The sequence below is a fragment of the Sinohyriopsis cumingii genome, chromosome 11, assembly GCF_028554795.1.
Source record: "Sinohyriopsis cumingii isolate HCF-2022 chromosome 11, ASM2855479v2, whole genome shotgun sequence".
NCBI classification, from domain to species: Eukaryota; Metazoa; Mollusca; class Bivalvia; order Unionida; family Unionidae; genus Sinohyriopsis; species Sinohyriopsis cumingii.
In genome coordinates, this window is record NC_142971.1 from 110951822 (window position 1) to 110961481 (window position 9660).

Sequence of the window (9660 nt, forward strand, 5' to 3'; positions counted from 1 at the left end):
CGGGTGTTGAAACAAAGCGGTCGTCACCCTCTTCGATGGCAAACGGACAAAGGCACCGAATTTCTGAACCAAGCTTTCCAAAAAGAATTAAAGAAACGTGACATTCATTTTTTTACCACCGAGAATCCCGAAACCAAAGCCAGCATCGTGGAACGTTTTCAACGCACTTTGAAAGAACGCATGTGGAAATATTTTACGCATCACCACACTCTGAAGTACATCGACATCTTACCGCACCTGGTGCAAGCGTACAACCAATCTTACCATCGAAGCATCGGACGTGCCCCCTCAAGACGTGACTCCCGACAACGAAGTGCTGGTGTTTGAGCGCCTGTTCGGTACGTCCCCGACGAGGGCTGTCCCCAAGAAAAGTGGAGAGTTGGCCGTAGGAGATTGGGTGCGCATTGGCAAAACCAAACGCACTTTCGACAAAGGTTACTTACCTAACTGGACGACCGAACTGTTTCGCGTCACTGGACGAGTACATGGCCGTCATCCTGCCGTCTATAAATTGGAAGACATGAACGGAGAAGTACTCAAAGGAACGTTTTATTTGCCCGAGTTACAACGTGTCACCAAAAAAGAAGACGACGTGTACGACATCGAAAGCATTCTCGAACGCAGAACCCGTAAAGTGGGCAAACGACGTGTCAAAGAAGTCAAAGTACGTTGGAAAGGATATCCACCCAGTTTCGATTCTTGGATCGACGCTTCGCAAGTCATCGACTATAAAAAGAAGAAGTGACCATCATGCCCTTTCACACATCAGACGCAGCTACGTCGACCACTCCTTCTTCCCCTAGTTCTTCTGTGCAAGATTTACAAAAACAACCCTTGTGGGTGTGGTGTGGAGAACGTGTGCCTAAAACGCAAATCGTCTTTTTCTGCCAAATCTTTGTGGTGTATTGTGTCATCGGGGCAGCCATCGCCAATTTGAGTTTGCAACAAGGAGACAAACAATTGTGGACCATTTTATTGAGCAGTTGCATCGGTTACCTGCTTCCCAATCCCTCCCTGAAATTCTCCTCGAACGGGAACGTTGTGTCCAGTGCCAGTGCCAGTCACCACTCCAACAACAACAACAACCACAACCAGAACCCCATTTTGGGCGGAGACACACCTCTGACATCCACTAACCCCTCGGACAGCCACAGAACTCTGGAATTATGAGTCACCAAAACCAATTTTACTTAACCTTACCCAGTGACAGTTCCATGGAGGTGTTTCCCAACAACACGTTGTGCTGTTACACGGCCAAATTACCTCAAGCCATCCCCTTAGATCACGAAGCCCATTGGGAAGTGGCTTTGGTAGAAATGATTCACCCGACCCAAGTCCTCAATGTCATTCCCCAGCAAAATTGTTTTAAGGTGGAAGTTCATGACTCACATTTGCAACAAGAGTTGGATAGGACTCGTGGCACATATACCAATAAAACCTATGATGAGAAAACTAAAACGTGGACCTACAACGTGCTGATTCCCACAGGCTATTATTTCAGCGGTCAACATTTGGTCAACACCATAGCTACCAAGTTTAATGGTGTGTTTGGGGAAGTTTTTAAGAGTTCCAATGTCAATGTCAAGAACAAAAGTGTCACCATGGAGTACCACAAAGTAGCTCGTCGCTTCTTGATGAAATTTGAACGGACTAAAATCGTAACCGTTGTATTTTGTCCTGGATTGTTTGACATGTTGGGCGGTGACACGGAGATGAGGAAGCAAGTAGAACAAAAAGGCGAATCACCAGGCATTCATGACAACGACTCTTTTGCGAGGTATTTTCGTTTCCCGGTAGGACTGAACCAGGGACTGAATTTGATCTTTGTGTACTCCGATGTGGTGGAGTACAACGTGGTGGGACACACCTCCGTACCATTACTGCGTGTCATTCCTTTCAAAGTAGATTCTGCCACGAACGCTGACGAGGAAGGTGGAAACACTTACCACGTCCACCGCGAATTTGTCCATCCTCACTATTTACCGGTCAGCAAATCGTATTTGGACACGGTCAACATTGCTATAAAAGGAGATTTGGGACAAGATATTCCATTCACCAAAGGAAAAGTCACGGTGAAACTCCATTTTCGAAAACTGTTCTCTCACGATTCGTAAGTAAGTCATGTATCCAGTGTACCAAGGGGTGGCTCGACAGCGAGGACACGGTTTAGGAGATATGTTAAAATCGGCCTTTCGTTCGGTGGCCCCGGTGTTGAAACCGATGGTGACACGCGGATTGCACGCCTTGAAAGATGCGGCACTGACGCAAGGCAAAGAATTTCTCCAAAATGTCATCATCGACAAACAAAACCCTAAAGAAGCCTTCATGAGGGCAGGCAAAAATGTCTTGCTGCAAACGGGCAAAGACATTTTGGGCCGACGAGAGACACCTATAAATGCCCTGCACGCTACCGAGTCTGGCATTCAGCAAGGACAAGGCAGAAAGAGACGTCGAAGAAAACACTCTTTCACCAGACTTCAAGCTAGAAAGGCCAAGAAAAGAAGAACCGTTCGAGACTTAGACGTTTTCGATTATTGAAACACAGGAAAAAATGATGCACCGAGAGTCTTGCGCTTGTTCCAAGACAGAACTGGATCTGTTTGCCATGCCCCCCACCATGATGACGATGCAAGAATCTCAGTGGGTGGAATTTCACCCCGTCTCCTCACTGACCGATTCCGCTCCCATCGAGTTTGAAATCAAGGGACAGCCCGAAGATTACATCGATCTGAATAGCAGTTACTTGTACTTGAAAGTCCAAGTTCTAGAAAAAGATGATAGTGGAGTAGATGACGCTGACGAAATAGCTCCCGTCAACAATTTCATGCATTCCTTGTTCAGCTCAGTGGATTTGTACTTGAATAACAAACTAGTCAGCAGCAGCATGGATACATACCCTTACCGTGCCTACTTGGAAAATCTCTTGACGTACGGAATAGATGCCAAGGATAGTCATCTCAATGCCTGCGTGCTGTGGGTAGCTGACGAAGCGAACAAGTTCGACAAAACAGATGGAAGCAATTCCGGCTTTGAGGCAAAAGAAGAGAAAATCCTAGGTAAAAAGAGTTTAGAACTGATGGATCGTTTGCATTTGGACATGTGGTTGCAAGAGAAATATTTGCTGAACGGGGTGAATGTCCGCTTGAGACTGAATCGCAGCAGTGTCGCTTTCCATTTGATAGCTGCTGATCCTGCTAAGGCTCCTAAAAGCATAATCCAGGAGGCCAAACTCTACGTACGACGCGTGGAAGTGTTACCCAAAGTAGGTAACGACATCAGTCAAACGTTGAGCAGAACGACCGCCAAGTATCCCATACGACGTGTGGAAGTGAAAACGTTCACCATTCCTGCTGGACAGCATTCTATGATCGAAGATCATCTGTTTCAAGGACAGCTACCCAAGCGTTTAATCCTTGGTATGGTCCTGAATTCAGCCTTCAACGGAGCCTTCAAAGAAAATCCTTTCAACTTTCAACACTTTTTAGTGAAGAAAGTCGAAGTCAGTCGCGATGGCAAGACCTTGTGTACCCGACCTTTCGAACCTGACTTTGATCCCAAAAAAATGAATTACTTGAGATCGTACTTGTCCCTGTACGAAGCCACCGGTCAGTTAGGAACCAACACCAGTCACGGCATTGAGTACGACGATTATGCAGGAGGCTATGCTTTGTGGGCTTTCGATTTCACTCCAGACCAAGGCAGCGACGAGGGACATTTCCACCCTATAAAATCCGGCCAGATTCGTGTGGAACTTCAGTTTGCAGAAGCACTGAAACAGACAGTGAACGTCATCCTGTATGCAGAATTCGATAATACCATAGAAATCAACAGTTTGAGAGAAGTCATTCTAGATTATTAGAAGTCATGGAAGACTGTTATCCCTCTTTACCTAGTGAAGAAACTTTGGACATGAAATGTGAGGAGACTGTGGAAGAAGAAGTGATCATGATGAAATCGAGATGGCCAGAACAAGAAGCCCATTTAGTCTCCTGTTTTGCCAAACACTTGGTCGACAAAATAACAGAATTGATCAAGAAAAACTGCTATGGATGTCAAAACGATCATCCCAGTCAAATTCAACACGATAAATGCCTGATGTTAAGTCAAGAAGAAAAATTGGACGAGTATCTGGACGAAGCTTGGAGTCTCATCTCGAACAAAGACGTGTTGCACCAGTGGTATAAAGACTTGCGTGAACATTCTTGTCCACCATTAACCACTCAAGAGATCCATCGTATCGAAGCTCTCCTAAATCAGAGTGAGGAAACAGAACGAATAACCGTTTATTCGTCAGACATTTTCAAGCAAAAAGTCAGGATCGAATTGACGAGTTATTATTACCTGTGAAGAAGAAGAAGAAAACAAACACAAATGGATACCTGGGAACTTTATTACCTTTTGAACCACAGTTCGTATACGTCTTCTTGGAATCCTGTCGTCTGTGCTAAAGATGAACTCCCTCATCGCAAACCTAAAGACCATCAAGCTTACGTGATCAACACGGACGACAGTCATCTCCCAGGAACCCACTGGGTAGCCGTCTACTTTCCTCAAGAAGGATGTGTGGAATATTTCGATTCGTACGGATTGCCCCCTTTGGAAGACGATATCATCGACTTTATGAGAAGAAATGCTCAAACCACCCGATTCAATAATGTGAAATTACAAGGCACAGATTCCTTGGTGTGTGGACAGTACTGTGTGTATTTTCTGCATCATCGCAGCCTGGGCTATTCCTTAGAACATTTAGTGACTCATTTCGATCCTCGTTCTTCTGCTAGAAATGATGTGAAAGTAGATCGATGGTTTTGTGACCATTATGCTTATCTTTTGTCTCAAGCTAGGAGACGTAGTGTCCATCAATGGCCTAATGATTTCCAACAGTGGAAATCACAATTTCATTCACAACGTTGTCAGCCCTGTTCAAAGTAAATTGTCTATTGAGAAAAAATGTTTGTGATTTGAAAAAATTGTTTGATGTTATAGTGTTGGATTATTGTTAAAAATGTTAGAAATGTTGTTGTTTAGTGTTAAGTGATTTTTGAATAAAAAAATGTTGTGTTTGGAAAAAAATGCCTTTGTCTTTTGTTTAGCTATAAGAATATTGGATTGATGCTCTTTGATTTCTTACTATCCCTCTCATGACACTCACTAAACGTTGCGGCTCGAAAACCGTGTGGGGATGTTTTCCTTCACGTCCGCGATTTGACTTTAAGAACCGGGGTTGTTTCAAGTCTAACCATCCATTGTCGACTCATCCTCCTAAGAAGATGTGCTCCAAACTAGCTAAGCTCAACGAAGCCTACGTGAATTTGCATAGGGTCAGACACAGTCTGATACCGAAGCCAGAAGAAATAGAGAATGTGAGAATGTTAAAAATCACTGAAGACCTGATAGAAGAGCTCTTCAGAGAAGAAATGAACAGGGAAAAAGAAGAATGGACAGAGAAGTACAGACTTCAGAGACAGCAGCAACAACAGCAACAGTAGCAGCAGCAGCAACCTGAACCTGACAGAGGCTTTGTCGATTGCCGTATCGACACCAAAGAGTTCTTCTTCTCTTTCCGAAGAAGCAGACCTATCGCCAGAAAGTCTATCCTCAGAGGACATCGCATTCTTAGAAACTAAAAAAAGAATGCCATAGCAAAACAAAAAAACAGCCCTTTTCAGGGCTACCCAATACTCTAGAAAAGAAATAACGATCGATTTGCCAATGTGTGTAAGTAGAGTAGTGTGAAAATAAACACTTAACTCTTGCTATTAAGAATGTGAGGGTATGTGTTGGTGTGTTAGTGTTAGTAAGAGCTAAAAGTAAGTTGGTGTGGATAGTAGATTAAAATGATATCTTTTCTTAGTGTTTGAGGTGTATATTTGGGGTTAGATTGGATTGCTTTGAGTATGTGGATAGTCTATTGAAGTGATTTATAAAAAATTTTAAATAGTAATGGGTAGCATAAAAAGTGAGTGAGTGTTTCTTTTAGGTCCGCGCATTGTTGTTTTTTTGGTCATGATCTAGGTAAGATGAATTTTATGTTATTAGGGGATGTTTTCCTTCACGTCCGCGCTTTCAGTATAAATTGAAAGTCGTTCGGCAGTCCAGCTACCCTTGTTGATTGATCAACACCAAAAAATGAACACGAGACTTGAGAAACTGTTGGAGCTTCATGTGCATCTGGAATATGCCAGGCGCATATTAAATGAACTGGCCGCGGAAGCCATTGTCGAGGAGGGAAGGATAAGAGAGGAGGAAAGAAGAAACAAAGAAGAGGAGGAGAGAAGATATAAAGAAGAAGAAAGAAGATATAAAGAGGAAAGAAGAAACAAAGAAGAGGAGGAGGAAAAGGAGAGAAGAAATTTCAAAATCCCAGAGAGCGAAAATTGGGATTCTGAAGCGACATATCCTGCCTCTGCTCTCTCCCCCCAAAAGGTAAAAAGTAACTGGGGGATAAGATGTGTATGTGGCGCCAGGCCTGGAAGGTGCCACCATTAACCAGGTGTCCATGAAGTTCCAAACAAAACAGCCCTTTTCAGGGCTACCCAATACTCTAGAAAAGAAATAACGATCGATTTGCCAATGTATGTAGGTAGAGTAGTGTGAATATAAACACTAACTCTTTTTTTAAAAAATGTGAGGGTATGTGTTTGTGTGATTGTGTGTTTGTAAGTGATAAAGTAGGTTGGTGTGGATAGTAGATTATGGGTTTCTTAGAGTATGTGAAGAGTATAGTTGGGGTTATATTATATGAAATGAAAAAGTAGGGGGATGTTTTCCTTCACGTCCGCGCGTTGTTGGGTCATGATCTAGGTAAGATCAATTTTATGTTTTTTAGGGGGATGTTTTCCATCACGTCCGCACTTTCAGTATAAAACTAACAGTGTTGGCCATTGGAGCTCATTCTACGGAATAAGCAAACAAGAAGATGCCAGCAGCTTCAGCTTTATACAACGATCTTATGGGAAGTTGGTATTGGATGGTAGATGGATTGAGTGTAGCAGAAAGGGTTGAACAGGAATGGAGGTATGAAGTGACAAAAGACTTCGTCTCAAGACAAGTAAACAGCCTGCACTTAGCCGTAAACATCGTGAAAGAAATGATAGAGGATGAGGAGAAGAGAATCAGAGGTTTAATTAACCCACCGTATGTCAAAGTGGGTAAGTTAAAAGAAGCAATAGATCATGTGACAAGTGCAAGGTGCTTTTTAGAAGACGTTGTAGAATGGACAGATTGGTGTTTCGCAAAGTGGGGGTTAGAAAAACTTAAGAAAGCTGAAGAACTAATGAGGAATGTGCTGACCAAAGAGGTCAAGAAGATCAATGAAAAGTGGTCCAATGAAAGAAAAGACGAAGAAAATAGAAGAAAAAAGGATGAATTCGAAAAACTGAACACAAACTGGATGAAAATCCAAGAGAAGTTCCGGGCCATGGGCCACCCGGACTGGCTGCCGGAAACAGAAAAGAAGAAGAAGAAAGGAATGATGGACAAATTAAGAAGATGTTGGAAAAAGTTAAGAAGATAGAAGAAGAAGAAGAAAAACCCAAAGGCCCTTTTCAGGGCCAGTCATATTTCTCGAAAAGAGATAGCCTTTCCATTGCCTACCCCTTTTTTTAAAAAATTTAAAAAAAAAAAAAATCCCATGTTAAATTCCCCTTGTCCGTAGATTGTCCCACGATTTATTCCCATGTTAAATTCCCCTTGTCCGTAGAGTGTCCCACGATTTTTCGCCATGTTAATTCCCCTTGTCCGTAAAGTGTCCCACGATTTTTCGCCATGTTAAATTTCCATTGTCCGTAAAGTGTCCCAAGGGGTTCTGTAATGCTAATTCCCATTGTCCGTAAAGTATCCCCATTCACTACTTTTGTATCTTTTGTCGTCAAAGGAGAACAAGCTTTTGTTCAAGTACTTATAGGTTACTGCATTTGTATGGGAAAATATGAACGAGTTTCTTGAATGGAAATACTGCACGACCTTGGGTTCAAGCTGATTTACATGACAGTACATAGTCATAAGGTATGCTATTACAATGGTATGTATATGTAATAGCCGTGTAAGTAAACCTTACTCTGCTTTCAGAATTTACTATAACTAAGTAGCTGTCAGACTAAATTTCATTTATTAGTTGTAAACTGAAATTATCACCAGATGATAATGCTTTCACAGTACGCGATGATCGTTTATATATTTGTAGATATTTTTCTGTGTGGCTTTGTTCTAAATCAGCATACATTTATATAAGAGTCAAAATAAACTAAAACAGTGAATTTACTCATACAGTTTATTTACTGCAGTTATCTGTCTTTTTCATGATAAAACATTACAAATAGTAGTAAATATCAAAGCTCCATAAAAAATGAAACAAGCCGTATCAATTTCTGGACAGAAACTGTTTCCACGATTTATAAGTTGTTTTATGGTAGGTGCATAGGAGAAAATAAGGCACCAATAAGCACTGTACCGTGTGTGTGTGTGTGTGTGTGCTAACAATGCAGTTTCCCAACACTTCGATCTTATCGATTTCTTCGTCTGGGGAAGAAGTAACTTAAGCTACAGAGCAAGCACAAAACACCAAAACCAAGGAAAAACCTGAACTCATACACTTTTGAATGAAAGGAAGATTCAACATACAATAGTTTATTAATAGAAGAAAGAAAGAAAGAAAGAAAGAAGAAATAACTAAAAATAGTCTGAAAATATGAATCTAGAACAAAAATCAAGGATAGTACGATCGTGTATATCATACATAGAACCAAATATGGTATATATGTGTAATACGATACTTAATTAGTTGATTAGTGTGAGCAGTGGCGTCACTGAGGGAGGGGGGTGCGGGAGGTGCGGACCGCAGCGGGTGACACCATCAGAGAGAGAGAGAGAGAGAGACACATAATGACTATATAATTTTTGAATTTTTGAGCAAGAGGGGGGGGGGGTGACACTATGATTTGTCGCTCATGACTATCTAAACAAATTCTGAATTTCTGTGCAAGAAGGAGGTCTATGGGGGGGTGACACCATGAGTTACCGCACTGGGTGACACCAACCCTAGTGACGCCACTGAGTGTGAATATGATAGTACTCACCAGTTCCTAATATTTTGGCAAAATGTCCTCTTTCCAAGTGAAAGTAATTACCTGGTATAGAATGTGGCCCGTGTGCAAAAGTTTATTTATGAACGTTATTATCGCGAGAGTCTACCTGACATGTCATAATTAGACACGTGACGAGACCAATTGGCTGTATAGGCTACAAAAAAATCTAGAGCTATGAGTATTTCTGGATCAGTACTATATCAGTCACAGTATTGGGAGACTTTAAACGATTTATTCTAGTGGAAATGTTCTACTTTCCTGTTCTTTAGCTTTAAAACATAGTTCCCACGCTTTTCTAAAGAAAAATTTCAACGTCCTTTCCAGGGTTTTTCCAGGATGAAATTACTTTTTTCAAGGTTCACATATGACCAATACTGAATGGAATTAATAAACAAGATTATAAAATATGCATTTTCTAAATCTAAAGATGTTTCTCTTTCAAGGCTCTCCAAAAAACATCGAAGTCAGAAAAGATGATCATGTATGTACAAAACCACAAAATGTATCACAAGAAACAAGTTTGATTATATTCCTATAACTGGCATGTAAAGTCATCTCAATGTACAGAATAAAA

General features: G+C 41.5%; 1 protein-coding gene across 1 annotated transcript in view; it reads right to left on the reverse strand.

The window, feature by feature from the left end:
• LOC149789293 (eIF-2-alpha kinase GCN2-like) overlaps positions 1-9147 on the reverse strand; it is a 43001-nt gene extending 33854 nt beyond the window's left edge. Inside the window, exon 1 of the mRNA XM_089975493.1 lies at positions 9078-9147. The gene's annotated coding sequence lies outside the window, so the exon portion shown is untranslated. The remainder of the gene's footprint in view (positions 1-9077) is intronic.
• Positions 9148-9660: the final 513 nt, after the last annotated feature.